Source organism: Meriones unguiculatus, chromosome 1 (assembly GCF_030254825.1).
Source record: "Meriones unguiculatus strain TT.TT164.6M chromosome 1, Bangor_MerUng_6.1, whole genome shotgun sequence".
Taxonomy (NCBI): domain Eukaryota; kingdom Metazoa; phylum Chordata; class Mammalia; order Rodentia; family Muridae; genus Meriones; species Meriones unguiculatus.
Window position 1 is genome coordinate 172,999,374 of NC_083349.1, and position 19,057 is coordinate 173,018,430.

Sequence of the window (19,057 nt, forward strand, 5' to 3'; positions counted from 1 at the left end):
TTTGTTTTGTCCCCCCTCCCAATCCTGTAATAACTGCTTTTTAAACTGAAAAAAAAAAAAAATCCTTTTCTTTAATCTGCCATTTTCTTCCTGTCTTACATTCTTCCTTAACCTTTTCCAGCTCACAGTCTGGATTCTATGATTGATGATTTAATTATTTTCTTGACATTCCTCTATAATGTTTTCTTCCTACACCCCCCCCCAGCTAAACTCTAAATTTGGACTGCTCTGTTTTCTTTGCTTGAGTAGCTACACTTTGATGGAGAAAATCCACACCGCATCATAAACTATCACTATAAATTCACAATCCTCAATGGCAGCCAGGGCTTCAATAATAGCCGTCAATCTTGTGACTGATTTTCAATTTTAATGTTTCGACTCCTATTTATCCTAATGAATATTCTGAGCCCTTGACACTTTCCTCAAACATTATTCCCACAGCTTGTGTTCATCAAGCAACCTTTACTTTAAGGTCATTAAGTGGCTTTAAATTACTGGAGAACTTAAAGCTTTAAGTGGCTTTAAGTTCTATCACTTCTAGAACTTTCTAGAACTCCATGTTATTCCTGAGTTGTCTCTCAAACTTTTGTGAGGTAAACACCATTCTATACTTGATGTAGACTGGCTATAGAATGTCCTTCAAAGAATGGCAGTAGCACCTATAAGAAGAGATAGGGTCCAGTGAAAGGTTTTTGGCCACAGGAGCAAACCTTTAAAGAGACTTCTGGCACCCCAGTGTCTTCCCTTTCCTATTATGCTTCTTGGCCCATGAAGTGTGCTAAGTCCTTGGCATAAGTCCAAAGCAATGATGGCAGTCAATCATTGGTTGTAACTTCCTGTTGTCATTACGTTTTTATTGTGACAAAACACTATGGCGAAGGCAATTTACAGATATAAAATGCTTATGGTTTCAGAGGTTTAGAGACCATGATGGTGGAACAAAGGCAGCACGAACATCCAAGAGCTCACATCTTGAGTCACAAACAGGAGCAGAGGAAAGCATACTTTTTGTAACCTCAGAGTCCAGTGACATACCTCTTCCAGCAAGGCCACACTTGTTAATCCTTCCTAGACAGTTCCACCAACTGAAGTATGCTATATGGCTGTTCTAAATACAATCTGATAATATCCCACTCCTAACCTGCACTGATTCCCTAATGCCTGGAAGTAAGTCCTGTATGTTAATAGTCCTGAGACCTGGCATGTGCCATGTGCTTCTTTCTACACTGCCTTCGTCAGTTCCTGCCTCCTGGTTCCTTAAGCTTTAGCACAGAAGAGAGCTTGAACTTCCTTTGAGCTGTTTAGTTTGTTTGATTTTGCCTTCCACTGCTTTTACACTCCTTGCCTGCCAAGACCCATCTTTATCACTTTTAACTTGGCTAATTCTTTCTCTCCTTCAAGTCTAGGTCCAAGAGTTACTTATTTTAAGAATCTCCCTTTTTTTTTAAAAGAACCATACTCCTACACTCTAGACAGAGTTGGCTACATTGCCCTTTAATGCCAAAGTTCACTGCCTGAAAGACGTCCTAGTGTACTTGTTTGTTTATGAGATTGTGAGTTCTCTGAAGCTTGAGAAACGTAGTATTTTTCTATGTACTCCTGTATATGTTGGTGGCATGGAGTAAGTACTTAATAATTTTAACATACATGTTGAATGGACAAGTGGTTCATTAATGAAAAACCATTTTGTGTCTAAGATGATTCAATTTGCAAATGGGCAGTAGAGGAGGAATCAGATCTACACGGCTGCCTCTCAGGTTTGATTCTGAGTCACAATGGGCATAGTGATATTTGAATAACACTGCTAGATTTAGGGGTAGGAAGTGCCCCAATTCAACTGAGTCCCCAAAGAAGCTGGAAGTGTTTGTCCAAGAGCTAGTGTCTAGGGGAGGAAGAGGATTCTTTAGAATGCTACTAGACTTCTACTCCATGTGCATACACTTTACTTCAGTCAAATCTATAGGAAGGGGTTTTTGCTGAATAAACATTTTTTTCCCTATACCTTGCCTGAATAACTTAAAAATATGGAACAAAGAAGGGCAAGACAGAGTTAAAACTTTTTATTTTTTCCTCTCTTATACTGATGTTCTTTCTAAGGTATTCATAAAGACTCTGCACCCTAACTAAAGCAAAAAGGTAAGGGTGAATTCTTTGAAGCTCAGCAGAGTAGCTATGATCTTTTGAAGTTAAACTTATTAGTGGCCATGGGGTTAAAAGAAACCTAATAATTATGCTCGCTTCAGCAGTACATATACTAAAACTGGAATGATACAGAGGAGATTAGCATGGCCCCTGCGCAAGGGAAAAAAAAATCCCAATAATTATTGATAAAAGTTATGATCCCAGGATGCCTAGTGAGTGGCAGGTACTTCTCACAGAATATCATAATCACGTTTTCCACAACCACCTCCTAGAAATAGCAACGCCCCCTTTTCTCTTCGAACAACTAATGTTCATCTTTTTCTCTTTGAATAATTAATGTTAATTGAGCTCAGATAACTTGGAGAAAGGTCCAAAGGATGAATTGGGAAGACTTCAGGGCCAAAAGGCAAGATGCTTGTATCGCGACACTGAGCCTTTCCCGATCTCTCAGAGTTCTGTCACCTGCCCCAGTGATGGCAAAATGGGTGACCTGGGGAATCAAAGGAATAAGGAACTAAACATGGGGAGTTGAAAAAGGCAAAGGGACTAGGTTGGGCGCTGGAATCGCAACCGCAGAGTCACCAGGGAAGAGCAATCCTGGGTGGCTTCTCAAAAGGTAGGCAGGCGGGGCGGGGCATGGGCGGGAGCCCGGGAACGTGCAGCAGGGTGCACGGGCCAGGAATGCCGCCTCACCCGGGCGAGCGAAGGTGAGGGGAGAGTGGGCGCAGACCTGACGGGCGCCTCCGTGTCTCGCCGAGGCTGCCGGTCCTCCCCAGGTGTGCAGCCCCGACGCTTACGCCGCACTTGCCCGCGGGGGTGTCGGTCCGGAGCGGGCGGACAGGTGACGCGCAGGCGCGAGTGCGCGGAGCGCTCCCCCCGCCTCTGCGCAGTGGTACGGCCCTGCCCGCCGCTGATCTGGCAGGCTGCGCGCGCACCCCGCGGCGGGGCGCGGGCCGGGGAGCCCGGCGTCTGCGGCCCGCCTCCGTCTCCGCCGGTTCCCTCCTCCCTGGGCTCTGGTGCCGGGCGTCCGCGCGCTCCGCGGGGAGGAGCGCGGCCGCGGGGGCGCGCCCCGGGACTCCGCCCCCCAGCTCCCCTCCCGGAGCCCGGGTGCCCGGCTTGCGCGCCTCGGTACGAGACGGGGTCCTCGCGCCGCCCCAGCGCCCCCGCCCCGCGTGAGAGGCGCCGCACCCTCCGGCCGCCCTGCCCGGTGCATGGAGGGGCCCGTCCGGATCGCAGTCGCCGCCGCCGCCAACGCGCGGGGGATGACCTGAGGGTGGCTCTCGGAGCCGGCTGCAGCACAGGAGGTCTGGGGGCTTAGCCAGCCCCGCGGAGAGGTGCGGGGGTCCCGCGGCAGGGTCCTCGAGGGTGGCCCGGGGTTGCGAGCTCGGGGCCCCTCGGCTCGGGAGCGGGAGGTCCTGGGGAAGCAGAGGCCGGCTTGCCCCCAGAGCGCTGGGGTCTGGGGTGGAAGGGCAGCCGAGGGATGCCTGGCAGCCTGCGCACCGCCGCATCCTCCGGCGCGCGGAGCCACCTCGCAGGAGGAGGCGGGGTGAGGTGTCAGTGACATGCTGAGGTCTTCTTCGGAGATCTGCCGGGGCAGGTGGGATGCGGCGTAGCGGGGAGCAGGGGGCGCGGGCTCTTTTCCCAAGGGAGCCGACCCTGTCGTCCCTCGCAGTCCCCGCAGAGTGCCGGGGAGAGACAGTGATTTATGTGTAGGGAGACGCAACAGAAATTTCCTGCACAATGTATCTTTCTCTGCCTTCACAGACTCAGTGCCTTCCCAGCCCCAGGGAGTGTATTTTTCCTTCTCTTCTGTGAAGCTTTCTGTGGCTCGCATTATCATTTACTAAATACTTTAAATACACCGCTATTTATTTCAGCCTGCAGCTTCGGACCTTTGTTGCTTTCTCTCCACTTTTAGGAATTTTCAGTAATAAATCACCGAGGGGGGATAGATAGACTCCCCTGCCCTTCGCTTCATTGTTCTCCCTAACCCCACCAAATCAGGTGGAAGGCCCTGGAGAAAGGAACCCTGCACAGAATGCCTGCCTTTCCTCATGGGGGCCACAGAGGGTGGCAGGTGTTTTAAGGGAAGACTGTTCCCCAGTTGGGCTGTCGAATTTAGGGAACCTCATTAGCAGAAAGCCAGCCTTTGTGTCCTAAATCAGACACCTTGGGAAACAGGAGTTTGGACTAAAAGGTAACGTGAGATTTTTGTCTCAGGCCAATGCCAGGAATGATGAAAGAGGCTAAGTGAGTTAATTCAGAGTCCATGCCTCACTGATACCATACCCCTCGGATTCCCAATGGACATTTGGCATAGCTCAAGGACTGTCGCCAGAAGGAGGTGTGTGAGGGACTGGAGAAGAGGTGCTGTAATTTTAATTCTAGACATTCTGTCACTTTTTTTTAAAATAATTCTTCCTTTCCAGTCTACTTTTAGATGAAAATGTGGGATATAGTTAGTTTAACTTTTAGGATAAGATGAAAGAAAAACTTAAGAAAAGTTCTGGAAATTTTAGATCAGTGTTAAACTCGACGGAATTCTTAGAAACTCAGAGAGGCACTGGATACTGTAGTCTCTGTTACACACATGTTGAAATAAATTGCTGCATACTTTAAGTTATATGAGAAGAATGGAGAAAACCTGTTTCATTTTGTAAAGACGTGCCTTGGGTGTGTGTTTGGCAGTGTGTAAAGGAGAAACGTTTATATTTCTACAAAACACACATGTATATTGTTTAACTTTCTTGCAAAAACTCGGATGCAGTATTTGGGAAGTCTGTCTTTGAATAGTTAATCACCTAGCAAAATCAGTTACTAGAGGTGCTGTGCTATTGTTTGTGTAGTGACTCACTTGGGATGCTTTGATTGACTGCTGTGGTTCCCATCAGCCTCCGCTGTGCAAAGTACTTAAACAACACTGACTTTCAATCGGGAAGTACAAAGAACTTGAGGACCTGACATACACCGATCTAAGTTGTGTAGGTTGGCTCCGGCATCTCCCTAACTTCTGGTGGGTTTTGCAGGTGGCCTGATTTTTTTTTTTTCTTTTTTGGAAGGCGTTAACTTCACTTTAAGATAGGACCCTCCCCCATCATCAAGGCATATATAGAGGAGTACCCAGGGATAGGCACTTGTGTCATAGGGCGGTGCTCTGCAAGGGTCAGGTAAAATTTAATAACTGGTTCTTAAGCTTTCCCCTTGTTTTCCCACTGTGTGTGTGTACTCTCATGGCTCTCTAGACAGCTTCTTTCGTTCTTTTTTTATTGCAATGGGATTTTTCTTCTCTGTAGACGTTTCTTTTGTAAACATGTAGACTAAAATTTGATGAATGTGTCTAAGTAAAATGCTAGAGAAGTGATTGCAGGGATTAAACGTGATCTCTGTGAAATCAAAAATATAAAAGATAATGGATTGGAAAACTTGTTGTTTTAATGTGTTATTAGTTAACATCATGTGATCAGCATCTCTAATAAGTAGAATTATAGCCAGGACAGTACAATTACCTACCAGATAGGCTTTCTTTGGCTTAATGATCTTAATGCTTACTATAGACTAATTAAAATAGGAATTTGTAGTCTGGTTGCTAACTGTACTGCTTTGGAAGAGTTTTTAATATTGGGCTATTTTATTTGTTAATAATGACTGGTGCTTTTTTTCTGAGAGTTTTTTTTTTTAACTCACCTAGATTGAATTAGAAAATGTTACATTGTTCTTATTTACACTTTTACATTGTATCCAAACACCCCATGTAATAAATTTTTGTTGTGTAGGTGGCATGCATGGACTGTGCACAGGAGGGGAGGGCTGTATTTGTTTACTGTTAAAATGAAGGGCTAGTACACAAGAATTTACTTAATGTCACTTTTTAAATACTGGGTTACTTGAAATGAAAAGCTGTGTTTTTTTTTTTCCCCTTAAAAAATCCTTCAAGTTTTCTCTCATTGTTTGTGCACTTTCCTTCCATTGTCAGGCTTAAAACATACAGTATCATTGTCATCTGTCCCCTGAATAATGGTCCTGAGGTGATATTATTAATGTGGCTTTTTAAAATCAAACTAATTATACTTGCCTAAAAGAGCCACATGTGTGTGATTCTAGCTGCCTGGTGCCTTTTGAGAGCCCTGGAGACAAGCTAGTGAATAGAGCTGAAAATTCATTCTGTATTTGATTAAATGGAACAGACTCGCTGCTCCTTACCACAGCAGGGGCTGTGAGATCTCTTGATCCCCGAAGCGGCTCCTAGACCCTGGGAATTCCATTAGCGAGCACCTGAGGAATTTCTGCCCTGCAGTGCCTTTTTTGTATGTGTGTATGTGTATGTGTGGAGAGGGAGTAGAGCTGAGTAGTGATGGGGAGGGGGGAGGAGTGGGGGCGGATTGCAGGCTGCATTAGAAGGCTCCATATGTTAGCAGATCTAAAATCAAGGCATGACTTAACAGCTTATCTTGTAAGAGAAAAGCCCAACCCAAAGGCAGACTGCTAGTGGGGGACTTTATTACAGGCAGGGCTGTGGTGATGTGCTTTTAGCACTGAAGCGAACCCTAGTGTAAGTACAGAGAGGCGCTGCTCCGCTCTCCCTCTGCGCACAAGCGTGTACACATCTGCAGCCTTGGTAAGTTTTCTTTGAGTGATCTTTGGATAAATATGTGAAATTGTATTACAGTGTACTACATCTTGCCTGTAAGGGTTGATGTATTGTGTAATGACTTAAAATTTGAGAGCAAAGTCAGGCTTTTATGGCAGTCAATTGCCTGTGCAGAAATGAAATGCCTGTTTGAATAGGCATATTTTAGTTTATAACTTTAATTCCATATGATCTTGTTATGTTTCTTCTTATTATAGAATTTAAATTCACTTTGTCTCTCCTGTCTGTTAGCATTTTAAAGAATCCTGTTGCTTTCTAGTATTTTGAGCCATTGCTCTTCAGACTTGCCAGCAGCCCCAAGTAAATGAAAATATGATTTCAAAAAACATTCTGTACAATCTGTGGCGCAGATTTGTGGAGAAGCATTGGTGTAGCCCCTTCTGCCCTCTCTTCCTCTACCCTTGGTATATTTTTGAAACAACTTTTTTCAGAATACTAGCCCAGTTCACTTCATGTGTATTTCCACAGAGGACGGGTTGGAGTTTGTGGGTGGTATTGTTAATTGATTTTCATCTTCTGGGAATGTGAATCACATTGTGAACAGTTTTCAGCTCATGTAGAATGCAGGGGTGTGTTCAATGGCTGCTGTGACATACTTTATTGCTCACTAGCATCATGTAGATAGTCCAGTTCTTTTCTTCCCACTCCCATGTGGTCCTGCACCAGGTTTTCATAGTACCACGTATTTAGAATAGAGAGCTCCCTTTGAGAATATGTTTACTCATTTTCCTTCTTCACCCTGGACATGCCTTCTAAGAAGTAGATTAAATTGTGCAGTCGGTGCATGTTTGGCTTCACGGTTTAGTTGCTGTATAATATGTTTTGATGGCCAGAGATAATTAAAAAACAAACAAACAGAAAACCTTTATAGAACACTTTGTTCTGCTGTGTGTGAGTTGGAATGTGAGTCAGAGCTTCAGTTCTTGAATGCCAAGGATGTGCCTTTTAATAGAGAAAAAAAAGCGTAAGCTGGCTACATTATTGAACTTAGTTACCAATCCTGCTCTTGTTTCCTTGCTTGGAGCTGTGTAGTTGATTTTATTTTTGTTACTGTAATAGAAATTGAATTAAGGGACTGACATAGAACTTGCTTTTCAGCTTCTCTTACTGTTTTTGTGAGCTTGGGCAATGATCTTGACCTAGCCTTGAATCCTTTATCTGTAAAAATGGCGATTAAATGGATAGAATATGTCCCACTATGGGATTAAATGGGTTAATGAAAGTAAAACATTTGGCAGATAGTAAAACTTCTATAAATGTTAGCTGCTGTTATTTTTATTGATTCCGCCTGTGCCTGTTAGTTTGTTACTTTGGTCCAAAAGTGGTTCCTTTTAAGTTCTAAGTAAGGAGGAAGTCTTGGAAGTTCATGACAATGTGTCTGTCCCATGTAATTGCTACAACTTGATCTGTTAAAATTTTCTTAAACTTTCATTTGAAACTTGGAAAGCATTTTGTGTGGGGCCTTTTCAATCTAGGCAAAGGTATGCGCAAGGGCACCCTGTAGTCAGCAGACAAGTGCATAACTGGGTATGCACTTACCTGTGCAATCATTAGCTGATCCAGTTGCATTTCCTTTGCCTGGGAAGGCTCCCTCCTGCTTTTCCTTGGCCTTCCTTTCCCCATGTAGGCAAATGTGCTGCTCAGTCAGGCCATAAAGCAATTGTGCCTGTTCTTGAACTTGCTGAAATGGAGTCATAGCATGGCTGTATTCCTGCATGACTCCTTATGTCTGGGCAGTTTACCCGTGCTGTCGTAGGCAGTACTTGCTCATGACTCTAAAGTCATTACAGAATCTTTTGTGTGTTTTGAAATTTATTTTATTGGCACATGGGGTATATGGTCATTGGCAGGAAAAAGAAAAATAACATTTCCTCACATATTATTAGAAGACCAGATCCCAGTGGCTATTTTTTGGGGCGGGGGGGGGCATCAGTTTTTAAATATGAAACTGAGCTGGAGGTCACTTGGTCACCTTTGTTTCCAATTCCGTATACCAAGTCCTCAGATAATACAGTCATTTTCTGTTTCTGTTTTTTTTTTTTGTTTGTTTGTTTGTTTGTTTTTTGGAGGTAAAGGAAGGAACTTCAAGATAGAGAAAACGGAGTATATGAGATAGCTTGTCATCTTTATGTTTGGGATTAAGTGCCCTGATCAATACTTAGAATTGACAGAAATAACCACCAGCTCAACGATAGTGTCCTGCTCGTTGTGTAGAAAATGTAACTGCAGAATGTTTATGTACATATATATGTGGTTTTGTGTGCAGATACTGTTTTTTGGATGAAAAAAAAGTATATCAAAAATTGAGGGAAGTAGAGCTATGCTGCTTTGGTCCAAAGAAACTTTGAAGAACAAGGCCACACAGTTCTGTTGTGGAGGGGGTTTTACCCAACCCCTGAACAGTCGCTACGACAAGGCTCTCTGTTTATGCTCTTTGAAATTCCTTAGTATGGGGAATGAAATTTATCTCACAAGCAGTAAAACAAAAAACCCAAAGTGATAGCGATGGATATGAAATTTTTCTTTTTCAAAAATTGTAGGGGACTGTAGTTGAGATGAATAGCTTGTACTATGTTATAAGAAATGTTGATTGAGGGTTTTCTGGATGTTTTGCTTGGGCATTAGCCAATTTTTCCTCAGGAGACATTGTGTTTTTCAGCATTTGTAAGTTTATTAAATCTTTCTATTCATAGCTCCTTGACACAGGTCATTTTTCACAGATAGCCATGGGTAGGAAAGGATTACTCTGACTCCCAAGGAGCCTGTTATGGCCAGGATATCATTAGATGGTGGGGACAGCTGTAGTGGTCATGTGTGATTCATTTGTTAAAAATTATTTTTTAGATTTATTTTATTTTGAGGGTATGAGTGTTTTGCTTGCATGTATGTATGTGCCCTCAGAAGAGGTTGTCAGGTTTTCGGAATTGGGAGTTTCCAGTGGTTGTGAACTACCATGTGGGTGCTGGGAACAAACCCAGGTCTTCTGTAAGAGCAACAAGTGCTCTTACAACGGAGTCATCTCTCCAGCCTACATCTTTTTTTTTTTTTTTTCCCTGTAGGGGCACTTGTAGATGCAGACTATGTTCCAAAGCAAAGAACTGTCCAGCAAATAGAGCCTCCTTGTGCACAGTCATGCAGTTTGAAAGCCTGTGGGTCCTTCTGTTCTAATAGTATTTGCCAAGGATGATGTGTAAAGAATCCCATTGTGGGTGAAAGAGTGGACTAGTGACCTCTAAGGGCCTTTATGGGCATGCCAGGGTTCGATGAAATAAGTTTCAGGGTATAGTTAGGCCACATACACATCATAGCATAATTCTAAAGGAGGAAAATATGTCCTGTTTCCAAACCATACATTTTTCTAAACTGACCCTGGCTTAAAATTGAAGACCGTGTCTACTTGGGCTGCCCGCTCTTTGACCTGCTGGGCTGACCCCAGCCCAAGAACTTACTGTTCCATCTTTTCGTGTGCATATAGCTGCCCTCCCTCTTCTGTCCCTAGAAGCAGGTCTTGCTCATTGTCTTGTCTTGATGGCTGTTTCCTTATCTTTTCAGCTTCCATTTAAAAAAATAAGCGGGGGAGGATAAGAAATGTAAGGTTCTCCCCCCCGAAAATAAAACCCCCAAAGAAATAAAATTTATAGATGGTTTCTAAACAGCTGCTAACTCACCCCCATGCTCCTGTTTTCCAAACTATCCATCCTCAGCCTGAATAAGGATGTTGCTCAACCCCAAGTCTGATCATCTGCCTGTTCCCCTTAAAGGTCCTCAAGTTTCTGACATTTTGAAAAGTTTTCCTTTATTTTAATTCTGTGTCTTATTTTAATTATGAGTGCATATACGGATGTGAGTGCAAGCAGACAGAAGAAAACTTATGGATCTCCTGGAGCTGGAGCTGCAGGTAGTTGTAAGCTGCCTGACGAGAGTACTGGAAACCTGATTCAGGTCCTCTGCAAGAGCAGTGAGTTCTCTTTCCTGCTGATCCATCTCTTCAGCTCCTTAAATTTCTATTTGTTGTACTAGGGATTGAACCTTGAATGTTCTACCACTGAGCTGTGTTTTGGGGGGGGGTGCTAGTGCGTCTGGCACCCCCAGGATTGCATTGTGAATACACCATGCTTTAGTCTCTCTCTTTCCACATCCCTTCTTTCTTATTCGAGCCAGGGTCTCTGTGGCCTAGGCTGGCTTCAGACTCAACAACTTCTGATTTTCTAGCTTCCACCTCCCAAGTGGTAGAAGTTCAGGCATGTGCTATCATGCCTGGCCTATGAGGTTCCAGAAATAGAACTTAGGGTTGTATGTCTACTAGGCAGGCATTCTACCAACTGAGCTAAATTCCCAGCTTGGTGTTTCTCTCTTGTAGGCTGGGAACATGACTTTCTTAACATTTTTGTCATGTCATAATGTGTCCACCTCTGTCAAAATTGTGCTATAAGGCCAGCGTGGTTTTCCCCGACCATGACCCATTCTCACCTTACTGATTATTTAACACTAAAATGCCTTGAAAATCCTGATGCACATTTGAATTCTTGGTGGGATGTTAAAATGTAAATTTTAGTTTGGTAGGACAGGTAGAAGTCAAGATTTTCCCTTTCTAACAAGCTTCTGTATGTTGTTATGGTTGGGATATAAAATGTGCCCTCCACCTTAAATTCATGTTTTGAAGGTTTGATTGAATCATGAGGAAGGTAACTTTATCTATGGGTTAATTCATTAATGGGTTCCTACTACAGAATGGGCTAAAAGAAGGCCAGGCCTCATTGGAGGAAAGTAGGTCACTGGGTCATGCCTTTGAAGAAGGTAGTTCTTGGGCTTTTCTTCTCTCTTTCCTTTGCCCTCTGGCTGCTTTGAGGTCAGCAGCTTCCTGTGCCACAGCCATCCACTACTGTGTTCTGCCTCACCTCAGGCCTGTGGAGGTGAAGCTGGCCACCTTGGACTGAGATGTCTGAAGTCACGCCTCAAAGTGAATCTTTCCCCTGCTTTCCGAGGTGTTCCACCTCAAAGGTGAGGAGCACAATAGTAAGGAGTCAGGTGGGATACCAGGCTCTTCCTTCTAGATCCTCAAGTGACCTCAACACAGTTTTATACAAATCAGTGTTAAGTTTAAGGAACGATCACGTAGCTCTCAATCATGAAGACTGAAGAAGGTTTCAGAAAGTAATAAAATTAAGGTAAATGTTAAGAGAACAACTACTGTACTCTGCTATATGTCAGCTATTTTGAACAGTTCAGCAATTTTATGTATTTAAAGCATGTTTTGCTCTGTGGAACATCATTAGTGCCTGAGAGCTGAGGTCATGTTGTTTGTGTTTTAACTGGTTACTATTACAGGAGCTCCCTTGAGTGTGTAAACAGCAAAAACAAAACAAACAAATAAGAAAACCTTCCTGGCTTCTGTCTTTTTGCCAGGGAAATGTCTGACAGTTACTGGGCTTTTGTGGTATCAGAAGAGCAGTAATTAGTGTTCTCTGTTTTATAATAATTTGGTATCTGTTCAGTGAGTAATTGTACACATCTCTTGGCCAAAGGTAAAATTGGCAAGGGAAACAAATGTTTAATGGATAAAATACTACTTTTATCAGGCTGTGCGATTACTCTAGTGACATCAGAACTTGGCAGCCCCTTTTCAGTCCAATAAAAAGAAAAAAAAAATCCTGATCTGGGGGGAGACATTTCCCCCTGCCCATCTCTTTTGGCTTCTTTTCCTGATCTTGTCTTCAGGGAGCGTGTATAACAAAATAACAACATGGTGAGTCACAGGGTAGGAACTGTGGAGTGAACAGTTTTGGCTTGAACAGAAAAACTTCTCACTCACCTCTGTCCAGAGTACCCATGCTCCTGTCAGGACAGAAGCTTGTAGCTCACAGCTTGAAAACATTTGGTGAGTGTGTGACAGGATGAGGAGAAGTGCAGTGTTGGAAATGATGCTCAGTCGTTGGTGTCCTAATCTGAACATTAGCTCTGGTGGACCTTGGGACTAGGAAATCCACGAGAAGAAAGTTTTAGGTTCTTAATAGATCTGAAATCTCGTGTAGGTCCCCACAGTAGATTTACTACTGTGCTGTGTCCGTGACTTGCCTCATAGGTACATCCTCTGCATGACTACCATTTTATTATTTCATTATCACAGTATTTATTTGGTGTGTGTGTGTGTGTGTGATTCTGTCTGTGTGTGTCTGTGTGTGCAGGTATGCATGAGCCACGTGTGTGACATGCATGGAGGCAGAGGGCAACTCTTGGGATTCTATTATCTCCTACCTTGTGGGATCTGGGATTGAACTCAGGTCTTCAGGCCTGTGTACAAATACCTCTAGTGGCTAAAGCACTGGCCAGTTATTTTCAGAACCTGTATAACTAAGCTAGCCTTTGACTTGGGGCTGTCCTCCTGCCTTCTCCTGAGTGTTGAGGTTACTGGAGGCTCTAGGATTCCATTTTTTTTTAAGATTTATTTATTTGTTATGTATACAATGTTGTGTTTGCATGTACACCTACTTGCCAGAAGAAGGCTCTAGATCTCCTTATAGATGGTTGTCAGCCACGATGTCGTTGCTGGGAATTGAACTCATGACCTCTGGAAGAGCAACCAGTGCCCTTAACCTCTGAGCCATCTCTAGGACTCCATTTTAAAGGCATTGTTCTCATCTTCCTCTGAGCCTTGGATGCTCACTCAGAAGCGAATGCACACTGATCTGCTGAGAAGCACACGTTTCCACTGAGGTGGTGCAGACAGGTTAAGTGTTTTCCTAACTCGGTCCTACATACGTACATCTCTAATATTTTCAAGCTATATTCTGATTGGTTTTGCTCTAATTTCTAAATTGGTATAGTTTTATTTACATTTATTGGAAAAATAGCACCTTTAAAAGACAGCACAAGGTCCTTTTGAGGTTATAACAAAAATAAACAGATTCATTTCCTCCTCAGTCCTGATTCCAAGCTCTAGTTACCATAATTTGTTATTTTGTATTTTAGTTGGATTTTGTCCTTAAAATAAATTGTATCAGTTTTGCTTTGACTGTCATTATCTATAGGTCTTTCGTATAAATTTCATCATGTATTTGAGCTAAATTCTTTTTTCTTAATCTCCTGGCCAGCTAAAGTTAATTTTGAATCATTGTAGCATTGGTTGTTAACCATGGTCTCCTATTAAGCTAGAAAACACAATTGTCATGATTTGTTATTTCTTTTGTGTTTGAGGATGTATTTTAAAAAGAACTATTGTCACAGTGGTTAGGTCTTAGAATAATTTCACATTTGTTGCTATGACAGCGGCCACAGTGGGGTTTTAAATTATACAATGCAGCTTGCAGAGGTTTGCTATCAGGCCTTTATGGCATCAAATAAATTTTAGTTCAGGGATTTGACTATGTGCACATTACTAATGTTAATAGGAATATTTTTGTTAACTCCCAAAGTAGGCTTCCTAAATGTGAACTTTGGGAAAGTCCAGACAAATGTATCCTCCTCACCCTTGGAAGTGATCAGAAAAAGTATTTAAAGGGCCCTCTCAGTGTATTACTTCTTAGTTTGAGATTTTTTTTTTCCAATATGTAGATTACTAGGGAAAAGATAAGGAAGTGGTTAGCTCCATAAGCAGAAACTGTAACATTTGGTTAGGCTCTTGTTTTCTTAGGCGGCTGTGTATGTACTCTGTTTCTCTCTTACATGCACACACACACACACACACACACACACACACACACACACACAGGAGAGCATGTTTCATTAGTTGGAATTATAGATGTTAGCAGGTATGGAATCAAACCAGGAGGTCCTACATAATAAAATTCTATAGTTCTTCAACAACTCAGAGTGAGAAACAGTTTTGAGCAGTTCTTGCACAAATACAGTTGAAATGTGAAGTTTTTTTTTTGGGGGGGGTATACTTTAACATTTAGTAGGCAAACAAGGTCCCCATTTGCTTGTAAAGGTTCTTTTTAATTCACTGAGAAATACTAGCGTCTTTTGTGTCTTAATTCACCTAGGCTGAATGCTGCCTGTGCGCTTGGGGAATCTAACAATAAATAATACGGTGACAAAAGAGTGAAGTATTGCTTTTGCAGAGCAAGACGCTTTCTTTTGGGGTGCCCTGCAGACTTCTAAGAATGGTGCCTTCAGGAGACTGAGAACGAGAGGCACTAACCTAGCCTGGACGCTGCATGCACAGACAGGCCCAGGAGGAGACACAGACACCCTGTCCTCAGGCCCCTGCCGAGCAGGAGCAATTACAAACTCTTGTTTTGTGCTTCTTTTTATTCCTTATATAGAATAGATTTCTTCTTCCCTGTGTTTCTGATGCTGATTATTTCTTAAACAACTTCTACAGAGCCCTTTCTACTTTGCACTGTGTTTCACAGCTGTCTTTTTTTTCTTTTCTACTTATAAGAAATGTATGAGATAGTAAAGATTTTGCAAGCAAGGAAATCATGAAGGCCCTCCATGAGTACTGGTGTCAGATGTAAAAGTTTTTAATGTAGTTCAGAGTCAGGTGGCCTTTCAAAAATCTCCCTTTTGGATGCTGGACAAGTTTTATTTGAAATTTCTAACTTTCTTTTAAGGCTTATTTTAGGTCATAAGTGCACATTTGTATGTACTTAGTAGTAGATGAAAATTGTTAAATTCTGAGGGTTTTTTTTTTTTTTTTTTTGGTCTTTGATAATTCTAAACCACAATTTCGACATTCTAGAGTCGATTGACCTAATGGAAAACACTGAAATGAATTTTTGCTAAGCTAAAATTGACTCCCTGGTGTCTTGTATTTCATTTCTCCGCCTAGTTAGTGGATCCTGGCTTTCTAACCTTTTTCTTTGGAACAGGAAAAAATACTTGGATACTTAGACATTCTTTTACAGCATTATCTTGGCTGAATGTGAAACATGAAAGACTTTCAGTTATAGTAAAAGCAAAAGCAAAGGGGACATTTTTAGAAGCAAAGTTCATTTCTTTATTTCTTTTTTGTTGTTTTTGTGGAACAAATACAATCTCTAACTTGGTATGTCCTGCCTCTGACCTTACAGGTTGTTCTCCAGTAGTCTTTATATCCAAAATGTGACTGGTGACACTGAGACCAAATTTTGCTTTTTATTTCCTGGTTACGTGAGGGTGGGGTTTTAAGCTCTGCATGTTTTGAGTGTTTTTTAAATAACTCTGGTCAATTGTTAACAATTTCTGTTTTGTTTTCTAGCACAGTAATGCTGGCTACGACAGAAGCCAGTGTTGAAGCATTTCACCATGTCTAACTTGTGTTATTTAGGCCTAGATCATCAGAATACCCATTAACTGCTTAGTGACGTGGCTTAAAATGGTTGGTGTCCAGTTTGAGAAGAAAGGGAAAAGTAGATATCCTTGGGGCTGAAGTTGCCCCTCCTCCTCCATTGGAGAAAGCTGAGTTGTAATCACAGCCCAGTGCAGCTCCCAGAGCGAGGTGTGAGGCTGTTTATTTTCACTCCAGAGATGTATATACTGCAGAAGAAAAGCTCTGGCTTGGCTTAACCTAAGCAAGTCATTACTTATCTACAATCTGGCAGGCAATTTGATTAAGGCTGACAGAGCTCATATAATATCAGAACCAGACCCTCCTGGTGATTGATGATACTGGTCTGTGAGGGTTTTTTTTGTTTTTTAATTTGAAAAGAAAAGAAAAGAAAAAAAAAACTGAACAAGAGTAGATACTAGTTCTGATTTGTTTTTGCCAAGTTTAAACTGTCTGATATAATTCTATCTATAGTAATATGTATTAATATGTATACCATATCTTAGGTGACAATTAAATAGTTTTAGAATAATAGTGTCTTAGTTTTCAGTGTATAAGTAACTTGACTTTATACTGTTTCTGGTATTGGAGTTGGCCTGGTGCCTTGTGCATGGTCCATTTGCATTCTGCACTCCATGTAGCCTCAGCCCTTTACTTGAGGCCCTGCTTCCTAGCATAACATCTTTAACATGGATTGCTTTGATATTATATATTCCTTAGTATAATGGGATTAATCTTTTTAAAAAAACTAATAAAATTAAATCAATTTAGAAATGTTTAGCTTTAAGGCATTTTCAACTCTTTGCTTTCTAATTGCAAGAAACCAACTTGACCTTTATAATAGCATATCTGGGCCATTATACATCTGGGCATATAGCTGCTGTCCTCTGCTCTGGCCATTCCCATTGACACGGTATGACTAGATTGTGTGAAAAGTTCTACCTGCATTTTTCTGTGTAGGGTGTTGGATCCAGCTGCCCTCAACTCCTACCTCCCACCGCCACCCCACCACACACAGAAATCCAGGCTTTCAGGGAAGCATAGTAATTTTGTAGTGGTATTGAACTCATACTCTGGAGAAAACTCTGTACCACAATTCCACCAATGCACAGGCTTTAAGATACCCCATTTGGGGCCTATAAAAGAGAGGATAAAGCTTGGCTGTATTGCATTTATAGAGCTTTTGTAGGGTGGCAGTCTTGTGGCTTTGGAGTTGGGTAGCATTTACAAGACTGTTTTAGCTTTTATAATCTTGAGAATGCACATCTTGTATTTTTTAAGATATAATTCTTGCTTCATCTCCTAACATGGTTCTCAACCAGATTTTGTGAAGATGTGTGTGGTAGCCCTACACCTTCATCAATAACCCACAGTTACCACTGGGAAGGTGCCATAAAAACTGACCAAGAACTACTGGCCAAAACAGTTGACTCCTTCTTTTTTACCTCTGATCTAAATACAGCATTTTAAAATCCTAGTTTCATACCTACTAATGAAAATGAAGTTTATTTATGTAAATAAATCAACAAATTGATGCTCCCTGCACTGACAGGAAATAACTAAATCCTCACTAGTAAGTCAAGTTGGTGTTGTGACAGATTGTTGAATAAGTGTGCTTGGTTTTACTTAGATATTTTCCATATTCAAGACTGAAAAGCAGGTGCTGGCAAGAAATAGACAGATTGACTTGATGATTTTAGGATTTATTGCGGTTGGAATTTTTTGCACTGAGTTACCTTCCTCTTGTGCACCAGTTTCACAACTCCAGATATCCTCGACTTATAAGATCTTGCTGATTAGCTACTTTGACTATAGTTCACTGTGTGATAAAATCCTGCTATTTAGCCTGTGCTGATGATCCCTGTCATACATATGTGCGTTTGGCTACAAGACCTTATGAGCAGTGATAATGTTGAGGCTTCTGTGTATCCACTGTTGTTCCTCAGCCTCCCAGTGGCTGTTTTGCAGACTGGTGATTTAAATTCTCTATTGTTGAGTCTTCTTTGGGCGGAAAGGGGCCTTTTGATGACAGTCCCTCTTTGACCTGTGTTCACTGTAGCCTCCGGACTGTCTTCAGTGCCATATTATATGCTGTGCTAATCAATCCTCTTGGTACCCTGTCTTAAATTATATGTAATAAAAATGTTGGCTATGAGCTTTTAAAGATTGATATAAAATGGATTGAGTAAACACTAGCATAAAAATAAGTAATGAAAATGTAGGCCCTTATCAGAAGACACAGTTCAGTGGTCAGAGCACAGAACATCAATGCAAGTTCTCTAAAGCAGCTCTCTGATGATGTTTGACCATTTCTTGTTGGCTTAGCAGGGGTTTTTAACATAGAAAATCAGTAGTTCATCAAGTAACCACTATGCCATTCTCAGAAACACTGCTGGGTTCTTGTAGCGTAAGGTGATTCATTTATCAAGTGTATGAAGAATTAACTTTGTGACACCTTCTTCTCTGTGTTGGACTTACAGTAGTGAGCAAAACGTGGAAACTTCTCTTGCATGAAGCTGACAGAGTGGTTAAGTGGTTAAGGGCCCACTAGAAAATGGTTTTTGAAAAGCTCTTTATTTTTAGAACTGGTTCACATACTGTCATCCCCAAGTAGTCTAGGCTAGGTTCTTCCCTTCCCTTGCAGTATAACAGGGCCGGTAAAGTGGGGCCTGCACTTTCCCTTCATGTAGCTACAATTTTTACACATGGGAAGTCCGATTAAAGTGAAAGTCAAGGCCATTGCTGAGGAAGGAAGGTTTAAAAACCCAGGATTTTAGAGCATTGTGTGTGGAGATTAAGTGAGTAGTGGGGTCTTACTTGAGCTGAATGTAGGGTTGAGTACGGTAGGTGACCTGACTTTGACCCTCCAGCTTTCCTGAAGGGTCTAAATGTTCAGCCTATTTGCCAGGAAAGATAATTGTGAAGGTTCAGGATGGGCTTCTGTTATGGCTGATTGTTTGTGAGTGGCAGAGACCTGTTCTACTGAGGAAAGCAGTGATGCTGACGTGGGGATAAGG

General features: G+C 42.0%; 1 protein-coding gene and 1 non-coding gene across 3 annotated transcripts in view; both read left to right on the plus strand.

Annotated features, from left to right (window-relative positions):
- The first annotated feature begins 2,230 nt into the window (after nt 1-2,230).
- On the plus strand, nt 2,231-2,338 carry LOC132651201 (U6 spliceosomal RNA). Its single transcript, XR_009589024.1, has one exon. It is a non-coding gene; the product is annotated as a U6 spliceosomal RNA (small nuclear RNA).
- Nucleotides 2,339-3,342: 1,004 nt separating this feature from the next.
- Cdon (cell adhesion associated, oncogene regulated) overlaps nt 3,343-19,057 on the plus strand; it is an 82,526-nt gene continuing 66,811 nt past the window's right edge. For both annotated transcript variants that reach the window (XM_021656271.2, XM_060371562.1), the window contains exon 1: nt 3,343-3,476. The gene's annotated coding sequence lies outside the window, so the exon portion shown is untranslated. The remainder of the gene's footprint in view (nt 3,477-19,057) is intronic.